The sequence below is a fragment of the Macaca nemestrina genome, chromosome 5 (genome assembly GCF_043159975.1).
Source record: "Macaca nemestrina isolate mMacNem1 chromosome 5, mMacNem.hap1, whole genome shotgun sequence".
Lineage (NCBI taxonomy): Eukaryota > Metazoa > Chordata > Mammalia > Primates > Cercopithecidae > Macaca > Macaca nemestrina.
This window is the reverse complement of record NC_092129.1, coordinates 156,600,200-156,621,435: the sequence shown is the minus strand read 5'-3', so window position 1 is coordinate 156,621,435 and position 21,236 is coordinate 156,600,200. Positions and strand designations below refer to the sequence as shown.

General features: G+C 43.6%; 1 long non-coding RNA gene and 5 other non-coding genes across 6 annotated transcripts; 3 read left to right on the top strand and 3 right to left on the bottom strand.

Moving 5' to 3' along the window:
- Positions 1 to 100: 100 nt before the first annotated feature.
- LOC105491654 (uncharacterized) lies at positions 101 to 10,774 on the top strand. The gene is made up of 2 exons (XR_011623920.1): positions 101 to 388; positions 10,390 to 10,774. It is a non-coding gene; the product is annotated as an uncharacterized lncRNA (long non-coding RNA).
- TRNAR-ACG (transfer RNA arginine (anticodon ACG)) lies at positions 400 to 472 on the bottom strand. Its single transcript has one exon. It is a non-coding gene; the product is annotated as a tRNA-Arg (tRNA).
- TRNAS-CGA (transfer RNA serine (anticodon CGA)) lies at positions 2,110 to 2,191 on the bottom strand. The gene has a single exon. It is a non-coding gene; the product is annotated as a tRNA-Ser (tRNA).
- A 221-nt stretch (positions 10,775 to 10,995) lies between the features above and the next one.
- On the top strand, positions 10,996 to 11,068 carry TRNAV-AAC (transfer RNA valine (anticodon AAC)). The gene has a single exon. It is a non-coding gene; the product is annotated as a tRNA-Val (tRNA).
- A 4,051-nt stretch (positions 11,069 to 15,119) lies between these two features.
- On the bottom strand, positions 15,120 to 15,193 carry TRNAT-AGU (transfer RNA threonine (anticodon AGU)). The gene has a single exon. It is a non-coding gene; the product is annotated as a tRNA-Thr (tRNA).
- A 3,408-nt stretch (positions 15,194 to 18,601) lies between these two features.
- On the top strand, positions 18,602 to 18,675 carry TRNAI-AAU (transfer RNA isoleucine (anticodon AAU)). The gene has a single exon. It is a non-coding gene; the product is annotated as a tRNA-Ile (tRNA).
- Positions 18,676 to 21,236: the final 2,561 nt, after the last annotated feature.

The following is a 21,236-nucleotide window of genomic DNA, read 5'->3' as shown; positions in this document are numbered from 1 at the left end:
CTTGCATCCCGCATCCGCCACAGCCCTGCCTTTATGATTCAACGTTTCTTCAGATGTCCCCTTTCTTTTTGACAACAGTCATGCCCAGGGAAAAAACTGTGCCTTAGAGACGCCAGGAGTGTGAACCTCTCCCAATGGAAAAAAAAAAAAACACTGATGAAGAAGATTTACGTGGAAAAAAAATTTTTTTAAGTTTCTTTGATTTTTAAGCTTTCTAATGGTCTTTTTCTCCTTTCTCCCTTCTCAAGTTGAGAAAGAGATGAAAGGTAGCAACAAAATCTTGTAGGTTGGCTTCTTCGACTCTTGTCTCTTTCACATTCAAGTAACAGCACCACTCTGGACAAGGACATTCACGGGATTGTTAATACGGCTTTGAAGAAGGAAAATGGTGAGCACAAGCGAGCCAGCCAGGAGTCGAACCTAGAATCTTCTGATCCGTAGTCAGACGCGTTATCCATTGCGCCACTGGCCCGTGCCCGTAAGTCGTTTTTACTGTTACTCTTTTCATAATTATGTTGTATTATACTATTGGGGTCATGGAAAAAAAAAAAAAAAAGATTGTATCTTTATTTAGGTAGCGATTAAAACCCCAAAACCGCACTGATTCTAGGAAACCATGTTTTCTTTTGTAGTTTGTTGGCATAATAGACATTCACATAAAGTGTCTTTATTGAAAATAATGACCAATTTTCATATTTGAAACACTATATATGTGCTAAGATGAATGTCTTCAAAGCAATATTAGTGTTTCTATCTTCCCTTTTATGTGTGTGCCTACTTTTGAGCTTTTTGTAACTTATTTTTCAGGCCAATCAGCTGCTTTTACCTGAATTTTTTTTTTTTTTTTTTTTGAGTCGGAGTTTGGCTCTTGTTGCCCAGGCTGGAGTGCAGTGGCGCGATCTCGGCTCACTGCAACCTCTGCCTCCTGGGTTCAAGCGATTCCCCTGCCTCAGCCTCCCAAGTAGCTGGGATTACAGGCATGTGCCGCCATGCCCGGCTAATTTTGTATTTTTTGTAGAGACGGGGTTTCTCCATGTTGGTCAGGCTGATCTTGAACTTCCTACCTCAGGTGATCCGCCCGCCTCGGCCTCCCAAAGTGCTGGGATTACAGGCGTGAGCCCCTGCGCCTGGCCTGAACTTCATTTTTAATATACTTACATAGGGCACTAACGATGTATGTGGATCAGTAATGAGCAATCTGTATTATTTTAAATTTAGATATTGCAAAAAGTAAAGTGCTTTGTAATACATTTCTGGAGGCATTAGTCATAGTTTTTTCCTCTTATCCAAAAGGAAAAAACAAGTACTCACTCACTAGGGAGAAGTTTATTGTAAAACGGTATTACAACTCAAAGTAGCAGATGAAGACACTCAAATTTAACAAGGAGGCAAGAATTCAGGAAAGTACACTTTTTTCAGAATCACATTTGACATGGAAACTTAGAAACAAGGAACTTTACTTGCATAGCTGTTCAAAGTAGGCAAAGTAGGCAAAGTAGTGGAAAATGACGAAGCGCTTTTATAAGGAGACGAAGTTTCGTATGGGTTTAAGAAGGTAGTCAGAAACCAAAATGTATCCTCTTTGTGCCTCCGTTTCCTCGTTGATACAAAACGCTTTGAAGAGCAGCTAATACATATGATGGATTGTTATCATCCTAAATTTTTTGGCTCCCACCAGCTGTGAGATCAGGACAAGTACGAAGTAAAGATTGCTGCCTGAGAGTGCTTTAAGAAAGCTGTCATACTATTAATCTAAAAGGGAAATTGTATTCCTTATATTTTCAACATTGCACCTGTCTCGTCTGTGCCATTATGATTAGACGTAAGACAACCAATATTTTATTTTTCTTTGAGACAGTCTCACTCTATCGCCCAGGCTGGAGTGCAGTGGCGCGACTTCAGCTCACTACAACCTTCGCCTCCCAGGTTCAAGCGATTCTCTAGCCTCAGGCTTCCGAGTAACGTTACTTCTTGATGTACATTTTCACAAGTGTGCGCGCTGTAAAAGCCACAGCGATAGCACTCACAGCTTTCCGTCCTCAGGAACGCTAACTCCTGGGGGGCGGGGAATGATGAAAGCAAATTGGAAACCCAACCAGAAAACAGCGACGCTGTGAGCAGGATTTGAACCTGCGCGGGGAATCCCCATTGGATTTCGAGTCCAACGCCTTAACCACTCGGCCATCACAGCCTCGGGAACCCGCTTTGTCTCTTAGTAAGTCGTGTTAGGCTCTTTGACTCTCTCACGCTTTAAGGTTCCCACAGCAGGTTAATGCCTCCATGTTTGTGTTTGTCACTTTTTATATATTTGTCTCTCTCTTTCAACAAGAAGCTCCTGGGAGACATAATAGTGTCTTAATCTTTACCTATTATCTGACTCTCTATGCATCGAAAATTTGTTTGGTGTTCAGTGGCTGCTTTTGTTGCTGGAACAAATCCCCAGAGACTCAATTGTCTGTTCCCTGTTCCTCCCTCCGGTTCATGCTTTTTCTTCTCTCCTTACCCAGCACATATTAAAGTCACTCACATTGTTTCAATAAAATTTTCTGAGTAATAAAATAAAATAAAATATCATTGCCATATCCATTTTCATCTAGGCTTTCTCCTGTTGTATTTTAGTTTAGCAGTTTTGCATTTTACATTTAGGGCTATGATCCATTTTGAGTTAATACTTGTGAAGGGTGTAAAGTCTGTGTCTAGGTTCACTGTTTTGCATGTGGAAGTTCAGTTGTTGGATTGCTACACTGTCAATTTCCCTGCCTCTCCCACTTTGTACCCCTTTGGCAAAGCCACAACCAGGGCAGCTAAACATGGCGGAAGAAAAACATAAAATCAGTTGACAGATCTCACTTTAAATTCATGACAATAAATCTCAAGTAGGTCCTCAAGGCTACCAGGCAAATTGTACCATACGCAATTGGATTAGTCCACTCCCAATCCTCTTGTTCTAAGTCACTATTTCAGCCAGATGCAGTGGCCCAAGCCTGTAATCCCAGCATTTTGGAGGCCGAGCCGGGGGCGGTGGGGGGGGGGGGGATCATCTGAGGTCAGGAGTTCGAGACCAGCCTGGCCAACATGTCGAAACCCCGTGTCTACTAAAAATACAAAAAAATTAGCCAGGTGTGATGGTGCGTGCCTGTAATCCCAGCTACTTGGGAGGCTGAGGCAGGAGAATCACTTGAACCCGGGAGATGGAGGTTGCAGTGAGCTGAGATGGTGCCACTACCCTCCAGCCTGGGTGACAGACAGTGAGACTCCATCTAAAAAAAAAAAAAAAAAATTGTCACTATTTCATATCTCTCATCCCAGTGCTCCAACACCTCCTCTCCCATCCTTGTGGTCAATTGATGACTTTACTTCCTACTTCACAATCAGGAGAGACCTTCCACGCACATCTATCACCACATTCATCCACCTACCAGCCTCTGAAGGACTGTCAGTGATCCTATTATCCCTTGACAAGGTCGCCAATTATCTCCACATGGCTAAAATAATTTCCCAGTCCTCACCTTACTTGGGATAGCTGCAGCTTTTAATACATTCTCCTTCTTACAACACTTTCTTCAATTGACTTTAGGGTAACAATTTTCCTGTTTGTCTTCCACTTAGTAATAAGCATTCCTCCACGTCTTTTCGTGCTTTAATAACTCATTTATTTTTAGGGCTGAATAATATTCCATTATCTAATGTACCATAGTATATTTATTCATTTACCTACTGAAAGACATATTGGTTACTTCCAACTTTTGGCAATTATGAATAAAACTTCCATAAACATTTATGTGCAGGTTTTTGTGTAGACATGTTTTCAGCTCCTTTGGATAGTTGCCAAGGAGTATGATTGCTGGATCATATAATAAAAATATGTCTAGTGTTGTAAGAAACCACCAAACTGTCTTCCAAAGTAGCTGTACAATTTTGCATTCCCACCAGCGATGAATGAGAGTTCCTGTTGCTCCATATCCTCACCAGCATAGGTGTGGTCAGTGTTCCAGATTTTGGCCATTCTAATAGGTGGGTAGTAAATGGTATAATACGATTAAAACAATATTGCATTTCTCTGTTTACATATAATGTGGAGCATCTTTTCTTATGCTCATTGGCCATCTGCATATCTTCTTTAGCAAGGTATATGTTAGGGTCTTTAGCCCATTTTTTGATTGGGTTGTGTTCCTGCTGTTTAGTTTTAAGAGTCCTTTGCATATTTTGAATAAGTTGTTCATTACATATGCTTTTTGCAAATATTTTCTTTAATCTGTGGTTTGTCTTCTTACTCTTTTGATATTGTCTCTAGCAGAGTAGAATTTTAAATTTTAATGAAGCTTATTACTTCTTTCATGGGATATACCTTTGCTGTTTTATCTAAAAAGTGATTGCTTAGCCATGTGTGGTGGAACACACCTGTAGCCCCAGCTACTTGGGAGGCTGATGTGGAAGGATGGCTAGAGCCTGGGAGGCAGAGGTTTCAGTGAGCCCTAATCACACCACTGCACTAGGATGACAGAATGAAACCTTGTCTTTAAACAAAACAAAAAACCAGAGCTGACAATGACACTCTCTGGAACATTGCATACCTTCTGTACATTCTGGAGCACATAGATTTCTATCGAATTGTATGATATGCATTTGTAGTAAATTTCTATCGGGTTGGATAATATGCATTTGTAGTAAACTATGAACTATAACTGTCTTTTCCTCCAAAACTGTGTATGTGTGCATGTTTGTATGCACACAAGAAAAAGGTTAATAAAGTAAAAATATCAATTATTCTCTAGAATAATATCACATCATAATTATTATAGTTCTTTTCTGAAAGATTGCATATAAAAATAAGAATTATTCGAGTCACCCAGCAGAACATCTGTTTATATTGTTCTGCCAACTGGGACCCAAGCTAGGTTCCATGGGAGTCCTCCTTTTGGCCTGCCCCCAATGAGAGGACTACTGCCCACTCTCTGAGTGGGAGTCTTAGCTTTGTTGCTTTCTTTATGAGCAACTGTCTTAGGTTTTGTTTTTTGTTTTGTTTTGTTTTTTTGAGACGGAGTCTCGCTCTGTCGCCCAGGCTGGAGTGCAGTGGCGACAGCTCACTGCAACATCCACCCCCCCAGATAAAGCAATTCTCCTGCCTCAGCCTCCCGAGTAGCTGAGACTACAGGCATATGCCACCACGACCGGCTAATTCTTTGTATTTTTAGTAGAGACGGGGTTTCACCGTGTTAGCCAGGATGGTCTCGATCTCCTGAACTCGTGATCCGCCTGCCTTGGCCTCCCAAGTGCTGAGATTACAGGCGTGAACCACCGCGCCCGGCCTTTTGTAGGTCTTTTGTCTTATTTCTTCCTCCATATATTACTTCTGACAATCGTAAGATTATTAGAATCGTAAGAATCCTTTCATGGGTGCCCATGAAGTTAATAACAAAAACAAAATAGATATGCGTCACTTTAATTATTTCTGATTTTAAAAATATATTTTATTGATACTGAGGTAGTTTATGCTCACTAAACTACCTCATAAAATGAATGCCTGACCCTTCATTTTATGTTTAAAAAATGGGTTGGTCTCTAATGACAAACCCATTCATTAGTGATCAACCCATTTTCATAATCATATCTTAATAGTTGTAAACTTGCAGCAAAATTTATTAGTTGTAAATAGTTGTAAACTTGCAGCAAAAATTATTCACTCACATTGTTTCAATAAAATTTCCTAATTGAGTAATAAAATAACATAAAATATCATTGCCATACCCATTTTCATCTAGGCTTTCTCCTGTTACATTTTAGTTTAACAGTTTTGCATTTTACATTTAGGGCTATGATCCATTTTGAGTTAATATTTGTGAAGGGTGTAAAGTCTGTGTCTAGGTTCACTGTTTTGCATGTGGAAGTTCAGTTGTTCGATTGTTTCCATTTGTTGAAAAGACTATCTTTGCTCTATTGTGTTGACTTTGCTTCTTTGTCAAAGATTGACTACTTGACTACTATATTTGTGCGGGTCTATTTCTGGTCTCTCTAGATCTATTTGTCATTATTATTTGTCATTGATCTATTTGTCTATTTTTTCACCACTTATTGTCTCCTTCAACTTCTCTTTTGCTGGTTCTTCCTGCTCTTCTTCATCGTTCTATGAGTATATCTCAGGGTTCAGTTTTTGTTGTTGTTGTTTTTTTGGTTTTTTGGGGTTTTTTTGACAGTCTTGCTCTGTCTGCCAGGCTGGAATGCAGTGGCATGATCTCGGCTCACTGCAACCTCTGTCTCCTGAGCTCAAGCAAGCATCCTGCCTCAGCCTCCTGCGTTGCTGAGATTACAGGTGTTTGCCACCACGCCCTGTTAATTTTTGTATTTTTAGTAGAGACAGGGTTTCAACATGTTGGGCCAGGCTCATCTTGAACTCCTGATCTCAGATGATCCACCCACCTCCGCTTCCCAAAGTACTGGGATTACAGGCATGAGCCACCATGCCCGGCCCACTTATGATCATTTTAAAAACACACTATATAACTTATTTATTTTGTGTATTGTCTGTCTTCCCTATGAGAATGCAAACTCCATGAGGGCAAGATATTTGTTTACTGTCAGATTACTAATACCTAGAAGAGATATGGGTGACATTCAATAAATATTTGCTGAAAATACATTAGAATACAGATTTCATTATCCCATTTCACAGATTAGAAAATAGAATTCGGAGAGGTCATTGAGTTTCCCAGGGACACAACACAATAAACACCAAGAGTGAAGCTCAGATATTCAGATTTCCTGCCTAGATCTTCCAGGGAGACTTAGAGGAAGACAGTGTAGTTGAGGAGGGCAAGGAGGCAAATTAGGCTGAAATGTGGAAAGGGAAAGGACTCTAAGGGAAGTGGAATGGTTCTTGCTACCAAAACAAACAGCTTTCACCAAAAGAACCATGTATCTGACTAGAATTTCTTTCTTTTTTTCTTTCTTTTTTCTTTTTTCTTTTTTGAGACAGCGTCTCACCCTGTTGCCCAGGCTGGAGTGCAGTGGTGTGATCTCCGTTCATTTCAACCTCTGCCTCTTGGGTTCAAGCAATTCTCCTGCCTCAGCCTCCTGAGTAGCTGGAATTAGTGCCACCAAGCCCGGCTAATTTTTTTTGTATTTTTAATAGAGACCCGGTTTTGCCATGTTTGCCAGGTTGATCGCAAACTCCTGACCTCAGATGATCTGCCCAACTCAGCCTCCCAAATTGCTGGGATTATAGGTGTGAGCCACTGCGCCTGGCAGACTAGAATTTCTCTAATACCCACATCCAAGGGTAGCAATACATTTAATTTGCATTAGGGAATATTTCCTGGGCATTGGTACCATTGTTCATACAAATTCTTTTAAATGAAAAACATCCTCCTTTTACTCTGAAATATGCACTTCCCATTTTCTCCAGGAAGTAGTACCAATTACAAGCATAATATTTGTAACAGTTATCTCTGGCAACTCCCCATGTCCTCAGAGTATCTCTATACTGAGTTTTTTCTGCCTCTCCCTATACTGTAAAAATCACTTTCATATTATATGCTCAGTTTCACCCTATTAATACCCATGTATTTTCATAGACCCTTCCTTTTTCCAGAAAACTGAAATAATGAGGAATACTTTTTTTTTTTTTTTTTTGAGATGGAGTCTCACTCTGTCATCCAAGCTGGAGTGCAGTGGCACGATCTTGGCTCACTGCAACCTCCGCCTCCCGGGTTCAAGCTACTCTCCTGCCTCAGCCTCCCGAGTAGCTGGAATAACAGGCGCCCGCCACTACGCGCAGTTAATTTTTTGTATTTTTAGTAGAGACGGGGTTTCATCATGTTGGCCAGGCGGGTCTCGAACTCCTGACCTCGTGATTCACCAGCCTTGGCCTCCCAAAGTGCTGGGATTACAGGTGTGAGCCAGCGCGACCGACCGTGAGGAATACTTTGACCTCAGACACACATGGATAGAAATACTGGTTCCAAGTTCTATAACTTGTGTGAGCTTGAGGAAGTTATTTATATTATTTAACCTCCCCACTCCTCAACCTCTGCATCTATAAGAAAGGCAAATGATTGTAAGTAACAATTACACCTACACCTGAGGCTTGCTTTGTTCGTTTACGTAGGAAAAATCATTAAATACTTGATTTAATGGCTGGTAATAAATTGTAGATATTACTATTGTTCTAGTGATTTCCATTATTAGTTTCTAGGGAATTACAAAGATCAGAACTTTGGAGATTTGTTAAAAATATACCCACATCCAATGGTACATTAAGGAATGTACCATCGTACATTGTCTTGCCTTCACTCTTAGGCAAGACAGATGGTCGCTGCAAGCCTCGGTGCTTCAACTTAAAATTAGGAAAAGAATACTCAGAGAGCCGGGCGCAGTGGCTCACGCCTGTAATCCCAGCACTTTGGGAGGCCGAGGCGGGCGGATCACAAGGTCAGGAGATCGAGACCACGGTGAAACCCCGTCTCTACTAAAAATACAAAAAATTAGCCGGGCGCGGTTGTGGGCGCCTGTAGTCCCAGCTACTCGGGAGGCTGAGGCAGGAGAATGGCGTGAACCCGGGAGGCGGAGCTTGCAGTGAGCCAGGATCGCGCCACTGCACTCCAGCCTGGGCGACAGAGCCAGACTCCGTCTCAAAAAAAAAAAAAAAAAAAAAAGAATACTCAGAGAATCGTGGTAAGGGCTCAGGCTTACATTTAAAGGTATTCATTGAGGGCAAAGCAGTATGGATTCACTGACGAGCAAGAACAGACACTGTTCCTGTCCAAATGCAACTTACATTCCAGGGAGACCGACATCAATTTAGTTATTACACTTACAAATGTAAAATTGGCAAGGGAAGAAAGCTCATGGTACTATGAGGAATATAGGACTTTCATTAATGCAGTTTAAGGAAGTCTTTCCTAAAGAAAAAATAGTTTCCCTGAGATCCAATCACCAGCTAAAGATAACTAACTAGGCAAAGCCAAGCGCAAAGCTTTTCAGCTAGAGGGAACCTCAGGTGCAAAGTCCAGTAGTGAGAGAGACTGATTGCATGGAGTTCACGGAGTATGAGGCATAGACTGCAGGAGACAGCAAACCAAGATTTGCAGATGAAGACGCATTTAAAAGTTAGACACGCAGGGCATTTCAGGAATTTATATATAAGAAGTGTTATAGAAGATAACACCTGTAAAATGTGTAGTATATATATCAGGTTCTTTTTTTTTTTTTTTTTTTTTTTTTTTTGAGACAGAGTTTTGCTCTTGTTGCCTAGGCTGGAGTGCAATGGCGTGATCTCGGCTCACTGTAAACCGCCTCCCGGGTTCAAGCAATTCTCCTGCCTTAGCCCCCCCAAGTAGCTGGAACTGCAGGAGTGTGCCACCACGCCCGGCTATTTTTTATATTTTTAGTAGAGATGGCGTTTCGCCATGCTGGCCAGGCTGGTCTTAAACTCCTGACCTCAGGTGATCAGCCTGCCTCGGCCTCCCAAAGTGCTGGGATTACAGACGTGAGCCACCACGCCCGGCTAATTTTTGTATTTTTAGTAGAGACAGGGTTTCGCCCTGTTCGAACTTCTGACCTCAGATGATCTGTCTACCTCGGTCTTCCAAAGTACTGGGATTACAGGTGTAAGCCACCACGCCCTGCCCAGATTCTTAAAATGTTAGTTTCTGCTTCCTCTTTCCTTTATCTTGTCAAAATAACCAGAATCTGGGCGCGGTGGTTCGCGCCTGTAATACCAGCATTTTGGGAGGCTGAGGCGGGTGGATCACCTGATGTCAGGAGTTCGAGACCAGCCTAACATAGTGAAACCTCGTCTCTACTAAAAATTAGTCGGGCGTGGTGGCACATTCCTGTAATCCCAGGATTACTTGGGATTACTTGGGAGGCTAAGCCAGAAGAATCGCTTGAACCTGAGAGGCGGACCGAGAGGCAGAAGTTGCAATGAGCCAAGAACGTGCCATTGCACACCAGCATGGGCAACAAGAGTGAAATTCCGACTCAAAATATAAAATAACCAGAATCTGAGATCTGGTGTGAGTTAACCTCTAAGGAAGTCAATTAAATTTCCTTCAATAAGTTTGAAATAATTCATGTATCAGCATGATCATGAGAGTTCTCTTAGTGCACTGGGGGTAGGGGGTTGGCGATCGACCATCAGGAGAGCCCAGTCTTTGCCACTTGCGGGGAGTCACTTATTGCAGGCAGGGTGTTAACTGAGTTTAACACTAGAAGACAAAATGAGGACATAATCTCTCTGAACGTAGGTTAGGAAAGTAGAAACGCCCTTCGAGTGTATGTCTTTCCCAGAAGAAAAACTGTCCTAAAGTTCGCGAATTTTACTAAAATAGGCGACGAAACACACAAAGTCGCTAAACTTTTTAACCCTTTCGTTTTTCTTTCTTATTTCAGAGAAATCTCGCAAACGGCGTGAACACTAAGCTGATTCCAGAAACGGTCGGGTTCTCTTCCTTCACTCACGATGGTTGCCTGCTGGGAGCTCGCTTCGAACCCAGCTGAACGCTCATTGCTGAGTCCTCAAAGAAGGTCGCGTTTGTACAGAAGGCTCCTGGCAGCGAGCCGGGCCGGGAGTCCCCCCAGTGCGCACGAAGCCGGGCCCCGAATTCCCACTGGGAGGAACGCACTGGAATTGAAATGTCTAAGGTCAAGCCTCGCTGAGAATCAAGTCCCAGAGGATCTTCTCCGGTAGTGGAAACTTGAGGGGAAAAGGCGGTCACGAAAATTCAAGTCTGTTAGTCCAATACAGATTATCCAGGCCGCTGAGGGCAGGAATATCTTATTTATTCCTTTACCCTTCTCTCCTCACAAGTCTTCCTCCTGTGCACACTTGATGGGTTTTAGAAATACTGTGTGGCACTAACTGTACCGATAGTACTACTACTACTAATTGCCCGATACGTCTGTTATCCGTTAACTGACACTCGGTGGCGGCCGCTGCGGAATTTCTAATTACGGGAACCCCGGAAATTTAGTGAGGTAAGCACAAACTAACGCCGGGTTCCCGTAGTGTAGTGGTTATCACGTTCGCCTAACACGCGAAAGGTCCCCGGTTCGAAACCGGGCGGGAACACGTGGACTGGGATCAACTTTTGTTGCTGCTTGGTTTCTATTCCCTCTTACACGTACAAACCCGTTTGGGCTTCTGGACTTTAAAAATACACAATTCTGAGTTCGATTTGTTTGTGGTCCAGAGGTCTAAAATGGGATTCCAAGGAAGCCAATCTTACCTAAGTGGCGTGGGCCAAGTCCTGGACTGTGGGCGTCTCCTGGCATTGACACCTCCTAGGGTTCTGAAGCCCAGAAGAGGAAGGAAAGGGACGGGAAACCTACTGGGGCGAGAGGAGGTGGGGAGACACGGGCTTCAGTGCCAGTGGCTTTCATTTTAGACTTCTGGACCACAAATCGAGCTCAGAATTGTGTATTTTTAAAGTCCAGAACCGCAAACGGGTTCGTGGGTAGAAGGCACCCACGGAACCCTATTCTAGCCCACGTGTTTCTGCCCGGTTTTGAATAGTTGACCTTTGAACCGTTGACCTCTCGCGCGTTAGGCGAACGTGATAACCACTACACTACGGAAACCTCGTATAACTGCCATCTTACCTTGAAACGTAAAAGTATATAATTCCCTGATTGCCCCAAGTTGAGAAATTTTGGATTTGTTCTTTCTTTGTAGAAAAGTTTTCGATTGTAGTATTGTTCTCACTCTCACTTTTCTCATTAATTGGAATCACCAATGTCACATACCGATGACAGATACGAGCAGAAATGCGTTCGCCAAATATGTCGACTATATTGTTTGGAGTGTTCAGCGCAGCGTGTTGTCAAAAAACTGCGGGCCGGGCACTGTGGCTCACGCCGGCAATCCCAGCACTTTGGGAGGCCAAGGCGGGTGGATTAGCTGAGGTCAGGAGTTCGAGATCAGCCTGACCAACATGGAGAAACCTCGTCTCTACCTTAAAAAAAAAAAAAAAAAAAAAAAAATTAACCAGGCGTGGTGGCGCATGCCTGTAATCCCAGCTGCTCGGGAGTCTGAGACAGGAGAATCGCTTGAACCCGGGAGGCGGAGGCGGAGGTTGCGGTGAGCCTAGATCGCGCCATTGCACTCCAGCCTGAGCAACGAGGAACCAAACTCCGTCTCAAAAAAACAAACAAACAAAAAACTAAAAACTGCACCAGTGCCCATCAAGGAAGACCTCCTAGAGAAAACGACGCCAGATCTGAGACTTGATAGATAAAAAGAAGAATGATGGTTGTAGATAGGTTGGAAATGACCTTTTTTTTTTTTTTTCCTCCCTCTGTAGCTCTTAGACGAAGAACGCGATTTTTTGTCATTAGGAACTGAATGGAGTGGTCATAATCTTAGGGAGGAAATCCAAGGATTTGAAGCAGGGCTTGGAAAGAAATTAGACTAAATGGGAATATATGGGCTGGATCAGGGAAGAAGGGAGGTGGCTCCAAAAGAGGAAGATATGTTTTAATCTGAAAATGATGAGAGAAATTGGAGAGGCTGGGAACTAATCTTTAATTCTTGGCTTGTAGATGTCGTCCAGTGAAGAGTTTTGGTTTCTTGGTTTTCTAAAAAATTTATTAAGGTGTACTAGTCAATGAACACATTTGACATCAACTCACAAATTTAATTCCATCAACAAATGCCAACAAAGATAAACATAAAGAAAACTGTAACTGCTCAAATTATATAAAGATGATTGAAACCAAAGATTTAAAAAATCTTAGGGAGGCAGAGGCAGGCGGAACACTCCAGGTCAGGAGTTGGAGACCAGCCTGGCCAGCAGGGTGAAATCCTGTCTCTACTAAATTAAAATGACTGACTCCACAATCCAGTCAAGATGTCAATGTCAGTCCTGAAAAGTGGCAAGATTCTTGAGATTTTTTCATGTGTGATCATGGTTTAGATTTTAGTCAAGGTTCAGAAAACTTAAAACAATCTGTGAGTGTTGGACATTCCTAAGTGGTGTGCTGCTTATGTGGAATTGTGGACACAGCGTTAGCATTAAACAGTCTTAACAAAGAGAAGAAAGTACTATAGAAGGTAATAAGAACAGTGGACTCTAGAAAAATCTCTGCCGAGTCTGTCGAATAACAATGTTAGGAAGTTGTTTTCTGTATGTAGTTGTTAACACGTTCGCCTTACACGCTGAAAGTTCTCTGGATGGATACCAGATGGAAATGCCTCCTAAGACTATTTCTCCTTCCCAACATTTTCCATTATCGCCATGCCATACCTTTCACCTTTTCAGGAATATTCAAATGAATTTATTAAAGTTTATTCAGTGCCCCGCCGGGCGCAGTGATTCACGCCTGTAATCCCAGCACTTTGGGAGGCTGAGGAGGGCGGATCACATGAGGACAGGAGTTTGAGACCAGCCTGGCCAATGTGGTGAAACCCCTTCCCTACTGAAAAATACAAAAATTAGCCTGGCGTGGTGGCGGGCGCCTGTAATCCCAGCTATTGAGGAGGCTGAGGCAGGAGAACCGGGGAGGTGGATTTTGCAGTGAGCCGAGACCGCCACTGCATTCCAGCCTGGGCGACAGAGAGACTCCGTCTCAAACACACACACACACACACACACACACACACACACACACACACACACACACACACACATAAATAAAAGTAAAGTTTATTTAGTGCTCAATATCAGGATTTAACACCTGGATATGAAGAAGAAAGAACCACATAGTTAGCTTAAGGCAACACAAGGCTTACATTAAGAGAGAGCGCGCGCACATACACACACACACACACAGCTGTCCATTTGAGGATCCTAGGAAAAGTGGCATTTTGCCCCTGAAGAAGGAAAGTCTTTTTGAGTAAAGAATATGTACCTATGTGAGTAAAGATAGACATATAATTAATATGTCTTAGAATACCCAAAGAAACAGAGCAGATAAGACAGAAACACCTTACTCTTTAGGGTTTGGTGTTTTTCTCAGATCTTTTATGTGAAAATCTGCCTAGAAAAGACTTCAGATATTAAAATGCATTTTTCATTCGCCTCTAGTCTATTATTAATAGTTTATCAGTTTTGTCATTAATAATTATTTAAGATGATATCACAGTCTCTTCAGAAACTTTGGTGTTATCCTAAGTCCAGAATCATTCAAAGAGGAATAGCTATTATGGTAATCAATTTAAAGTCTAAGGCCGGGCGCAGCGGCTCATGCCTGTAATCCCAGCACTTTGGGAGGCCGAGGTGGGCGGATCACCCGACGTCGGGAGTTCGAGACTAGCCATGACCAACATGGAGAAACCCCACCAAATTAGCCGGGCGTGGTGGTGCATGCGTGTAATCTCAGTTACTCAGGAGGCTGAGGCAGGAGAATCGCCTTAACGCGGGAGGCAGAAGTTGTGATGAGCCGAGATGGCGCCATTGCACTCCAGCCTGGGCAACCAGAGCTAAATTCCGTCTCAAAAAAAAAAATTAGAAAAGTCATTAGTGGTCTATTGTAAAAACGTTTTGAGTGCCATCTCTATTCCAATAGCGTTGAGGATTTTTGTTTTTTGTTTTGTTTTGTTTTGTTTTTTGAGACGGGGGTCTCTCTGTCGCCCAAGCTGGAGTGCAGTGGCGCCATCTCGTCACACTGCAAGCTTCGCCTCCCGGATTCAAGCGATTCTCCTGCGTCAATCTCCGGAGTAGCTGGGATTACAGCTACGGCTGGGATTACGCCCGGCTAACTGTTGTGTTTTGGGTAGAGGCGGGGTTTCGCCATATTGGCCAGGCTGGTCTCGAACTTCTGACCTCAGGTAATTCGCCCTCTTCGGCCTCCCAAAGTGCTGGGATTACAAACGAGAGCCACCTCGCCCGGCCAAAAGTGCCTATTTCTAAAGCTGTTGAATCTGCATCATTTGATCTCAAACGGTAGGGCAAAGGAGCTAACCTCAGATATGTTAGGCTACCTAGCCTTACAATAGGACAAATACTGTATCTTAAAGATAACATGAAAGCTTGTCATGAAACTGTTGCACTTTACACTTCTCACCTAATGTATCTCCACTGTTTTCTGGCAAAGTTTTTAAAAGCCTGAATATTACAAGATTTGTTGGTGGTAAATTCAGTTGCACCAGGTGAAATTACAAAACGTGGAATGTACAGAAAGCCAGGCCCCGCTGGGATTCGAACCCAGGATCTCCTGTTTACTAGACAGGCGCTTTAACCAGCTAAGCCACGGAGCCTCAGCTGAACAAAGTCTGAATTATATATTATTTGAAAACTATTTCACACTTCTATAATTAGAAAAAACCCCAGCAACTAGTTTGTTAGACGGCTTCAAAACAAAAATAGACATCCAGGTCTCAATGAAAACCAAATAACTTTATTTTGAAAGGATTAACAAGTGGGCTGGATTGAAATGACTATTTCCCCTTGAAAAGTCGTCCCGGCCGGGCGCGGTGGCTCACACCTGTAATCCCAGCACTTTGGGAGGTCGAGGCGGGCGGATCACCTGAGGTCCGGAGTTCCAGAACAGACTGGCCAACATGGCGAAACCCCGTCTCTACTAAAAGTACAAAAATTCGCCGGCGTGGTGGCGGGTGCCTGTAATCCCAGCTACTCAGGAGGCTGAGGCAGGAGAAACGCTTGAACCCGGGAGGCGGAGGTTGCAGTGAACCGAGATCTTGCCACTGCACTCCAGGCTGGGCGACAAGAGCGAGACTCCGTCTCAAAGAAAGAAAGAAAAGGAAGGAAGGAAAGGAAGGAAAGGAAGAAAGGGAGGAAGGGAGGGAGGGAGGGATGGAGGGAGGGAGGGAGGGAGGGAGGGAGGGAGGGAGGGAAGGGAAGGGAAGGGCAGGGAGGAAGGGCAGGGAGGAAGGAAGGAAGGAAGGAAGGAAGGAAGGAAGGAAGGAAGGAAGGAAGGAAGGAAGGAAGGAAGGAAGGAAGGAAGGAAGGAAGGAAGGAAGGAAGGAAGGAAGGAAGGAAGGAAGGAAGGAAGGAAGGAAGGAAGGAAGGAAGGAAGGAAGGAAGGAAGGAAGGAAGGAAGGAAGGAAGGAAGGAAGGAAGGAAGGAAGGAAGGAAGGAAGGAAGGAAGGAAGGAAGGAAGGAAGGAAAAAGTTGTCCCAACATGGAGACCGCTAGACTCACTATAGGCTCTGGTGGCCAGGTAGGGAATTTTGCTGAATCTCAAAGGAAAAATGAATTGGCTTTTTATTAACCATCATTTTGTTTTAACCACACCTGTTCTCTTCTCTGTTAGTGTGGAGAAGCAGGGGTTATTGGTGGAAGGTTAACACATATCTGACACATGGTTGCTGTAGGAAAAGAACTATGAGGATATGTGCTGCATCTATCAGATCCCCCCCTCCTATCGCTTCTCGGCCTTTTGACTAAGATCAAGTGTAGATTCCCCCCTCCCCCGGGTGGTGGCACTCATTCCTCAACGACAGGAATATTAACTACTGATGGCTCATATCTGGGTCCGACTCTGGGACCTACCTTCAGTGGAAGGGAAGTCACTTGCTCCAAGTCACACTCCACCACTGGAGCAGCTCAAATCCAATGACTGTTGATGGAGGAATTCATAGGTCTGCCCTTCCCGCCTCCCCACTATAATTAAGGACATTTGTGAAGAACCATTCCAGATTTATACACACTTGTGAGATGGGCCGGACGTATGTTGCACCTGTATTGAATTCAGCTTCTGCCTTTTCTCAATCCTGCTCACCTCACCCTCTCACAGATGCTGATTTTGAGAGCGTTTCCAATAAACTTCCCGCACACAAATCTCCATCTCAGTGTCTGTTTCCTAGGGAACTGACCGATGACAAAAAGCAAGCGACTGATGCCTACGGTGGTCTCTTGAGGTCAAAGTAAGTCTAAATGTGGCCCAGTCTTTCAGGAATCATTTACCATAACAAGTGTCCTAGTAAAACAATAATGATAATAATAATCTGTGCCACAAACTTTGAGCATTTCACTACAGAACAAAACAAAGGAAGACACCTGCTAGTTGATTAAAATGATGTACAGGCCGGGCACGGTGGCTCACGCCTGTAATCGCGGCACTTTGAGAGGCCGAGGCGGGCGGGTCATTTGAGGACAAGAGTTCAAGACCAGTCTGGCCAATATGAAACCCCGTCTCTACTAAAAATACAAAAATCAGCCGGGCGTGGTGGCGTGCACTTGTAATCCTAGCTACTCGGGAGGCTGAGTAACGAGAATCGCTTGACCCGGGAGGCGGAGGTTGCAGTGAGCCAAGATCACGCCACTGCACTCTCGCCTGGGCAACAGAGCGACACACTGTCAAAAAAAAAAAAAAAAAAAAAAAAAAGTACAAAGTTAGTGAAAGGAGCTGAAGGACAGGAAGGTGATTTATTATTGATGATGTTAAACTAATTTTAATTTTTCCTAATCAAAGAGTTGAAATGTAAAGTTAGAAAATAAATGGCAAATTTGGCTAGTCAAAGGATATGATTCTCATTTCCAAGGCAAAGACATGAATATAAAGCATTAAACGCATTATATACTAATAGTGCATATCCAAGATAAGACTTTACAATTTACATATATATAAATACGTATATGCATATACGTGTAAATAGAGGGGGAGGGCATAAGGAGAGCATTAAAATGTACATAGGCCAATTAACTTTTGAAAATATTATTACCCTTAACTAACAGAAACAGTCATGGTAGGAAGAGGGTAAAAGTAGAATCTTGTCAAGAAAACAGACAGTAAATCATGATTAGCTCCCTCCCTGGGTTGTCACCTGCCAGCAGGAGGATCAGGCTCCGTCTGGAAGCGGGGCACCTCGCAGGGGCAAATGTTTCACGCCTGCTTCCTCTGAGTTGTCGAATCCCGGCCTCGCCTCCTTCTCCCTTTTCAGATCGCAGGATTTCTCTCCCCTGCAGATAACGGCCCTTACTCCGGAAACGCCCTGGCTCCGTAATCCCTATTATTGTTTGGGGGGTTTGGTTCTGCCAGGGACGAGGCCAGGTCAGATGCTCAAGAGAAGCTGTCTCCACCGTCCTTTTGCCTCAGGGGATCCCAGTTCGCTCTCGAGCGCCACTAGCTGTCCTGTGGCGGGAACTGCAACGGCAAATGTGTGACTTTCTTGAGCGCAGCGTCACAGGCCTGGGAAGCGCCGCTGAGACTTCAGGGTCGTAGTGACAGAGGAACCACCCAAGGCTAGGAGGGGAGAGGGTGCAGTTCCCGGATCCCTAAACCTTCGGGAAGAGCCGACCTGTCCTGAAGGGTCTCCAAGAACAGAGAGGACACTGCGCCACTCACTCGGGAGCCGCGTCCTTTCAACCATGAGACGGCTCCGTGGGCCAACGGTTCCCTGATCCGCTGGCCGAGATATCAAGCTTGGATGCAACTTCGGATTCACCCCAGGCAAAAGGAAGGAAGCCCGGATTGGGAACCTTGTCCTGAATCTTCTCGGATCAGAAATAGCAGGATAAGAAAAGCTGTTTCCCCGTAAGAAACAGGGTTCTTCGGTGTTCAATGTGGAGCTCCGCCACTCCCAGCCCGGGTGAAGGAAAAGTGGAAAACAAAATGAATGTAATTATCTATTCGAAGATAAATTTCAATAAAACATGCCGTTTGATAATAATTTATAATGTGGAAGTACGGTATCCTGTCATCTGGCCGGTTAGCTCAGTTGGTTAGAGCGTGGTGCTAATAACGCCAAGGTCGCGGGTTCGATCCCCGTACGGGCCAATTATTCACCGTGGTTTTACCGCTTGTATCCCAGACGTCTAACAAACGTATAACTGTGTGTTCCTCCAGGCTTAACTTTGCGCCAGCAAAACGAGTTTGTGAATTTGGTGCGCCCTCCCTTACTCAAGAGCAGGTAATTTGGTCTGGGAAGCTTCTCTCCCTCCCCTCCAAGGCATACCTACAAAACAAAAGGGCTTACAAGGCACCTTACAGTGGCAGAGGTACGATTGGAGGCTCTTGTGATTCTTGTCCTCCTCTGCCGGGGGAAGTTTTCTTGGAGTAAAATGCTGAATTATTTGATTACCTAAAAAAAAAAAAAAAAAACACACATGTAAAACCACCTACCATTTATATCATTCATGCTGGGTCATTCCGTTTTCTTCTTTTCAGTCTAAGAGAAAACAAGATTATAAAGTGAGATAGAAAAAATTTCCAAAACTTCAATAATAGCAATGACAAAGATCTTTGTTTTATATACTCTGAACACTTATTCCAACAAGAACAGGATACACACCTTTAAAAATATTTTTCTAATTTAAGAGTTTTGTAAAAAATAAAAACACCTTATTATTATACAAAGCAGAAACATTTAAAAAAAAAACTTTAAAAAGACATATTAAAAAGTTATCTTTTTTTTTTTTTTGAAACAGAGTCTTGTTCTGTAGGCCAGGCTGGAGTGCAGTGGCCCAATCTCGGCTCACTGCAATCCCTGTCTTCCAGGTTCAAGCGATTCTCCTGCCTCAGCCTCCCGAGTAGCTGGGATTATAGGCGTGCAGCACCACGCCTGGCTAATTTTTGTATTTTTAGTAGAGACGGGGTTTGGCCATGTTGGCCAGACTGGTCTCGAACTCCCAACCTCAGGAGATCCACTCGCCTAGGCCTCACAAAGTGCTGGGATTACAGGCGTGAGCCACGGAGCCCAGCCTTTCCTTCCATTTTTATTCTTCATCAGCTCAATTCTTACCACCACCTTCTATAGGTAAATTCTGTCCTTAATTTTTCCAGTATATCCGTACTGGGTTTCTTTATTTAAATACTGCATTTATATTGATTATTTGTTCCTCTTTTTCACACAAAAGAGAGCTTAGTTATTTACTCGTTGTTTTGCGTTTATGCTTTTTCTTAATGTATTTTAGATGTGTTAAATTGCACTTTTCAACTTTGTACACTGTTAAAATCAGAGCTTGTTTGGGAGGACGAGGTGGGCGGATCACGAGATCAGGAGATCAAGACCATCCTAGCCAACATGGTGAAACACTGTCTCTACTAAAAACACAAAAATTAGCCGGTGTGGCGGCAGGTGCCTGTAGTCCCAGCTACTTGGGAGGCTGAGGCAGGAGAATTGCTTGAACCCAGGAGGCCGAGGCTCCAGTGAGCCAAGATCGTGCCACTGCATTCCAGCCTAGGTGACAGAGCAAGACTCTGTCTGAAAAAAAAAAAAAAAAATTAGAGCTTATTTTCAAATGAGTTGATCCTACTAGCCAGGAGTTGAATCTAGATTCTTCTTGTACACTGTACAAAATGCAGGCTTTTTCATCCTAGGAAAGAGGATGGTGAAGATGCTATCCTTAATTTTATCTCGTAACGTAAACAAAGCACTTTCTTTCCTAGACCATATGATCATCAAAGAGGTTTGAATATGGGCTCCCAAGCTGTACAATGATCAAAGGACATTACATATAATTTCAATAAATATTTATTCATCTCTCACTCTTCACTATGGCAATCTGCTGTCTCTGGTGAAAAAATATGAAGGAAATAATACTAAGTAACAGAGTACAAAAAGATGTGCATTCATGAATATTATATATATGTATATATGTGTGTGTGCTAGCTAGCAGTCTAGCTCTATTGCCCAGGCTGGAGTGCAGTGTCATGATCTTGGCCAACCGCAACCATGCCCGGCTGAAAGCCACTCCATCTTGGATGTTAATCCACCATGTTGACTTCTGATTAACCCCAGTTCTGGCAATGCCTCTAAGAGTTCTACTTTGAGATAAAATAAATCCTGCAATTAGGTGAAAACCTTGATGTTACTGTAATCACATACTTACTATACGTAAATCCTGCCCTTAGGCTGGACGAGGTATGTCACACCTGTAATCTCAACCCTTTGGGAGGCTGAGGTGGGCGGATCAGTTGAGGTCCGGAGTTTGAGACCTGCCTGGCCAACACGGTGAAACCCCCATCTCTACCCAAAACACAAAAATTGGTTTTGGCATGGTGGGGCGCGCCTGTAGTCTCAGCTACTCCAGAGGCTGAGGAATGACAATCGCTTGACCTGGGAGGGCAGAGGTTGCAGTGAGCCAAGATCTGGCCACTCCAGCCTGGGTGACAGAAGGAGATCCTGTCTCAAAAAAAACAAAACAAAACAAAACAAAAATCCTGCCCTTAGGCAAATCCCCATGTGGTTCATAAGCCCTGGGTTTGGCCCGTGACAATGTGGGGATCCATCATCTTGTCTAGCTGCCACTCAAGACATGGCTTCTGTTATTAAATGTTTCTTTCTGACAAACTGAATTGTCAGCCTCTTTCTTTGGCCTCTCACTTTCCTCAGCCTT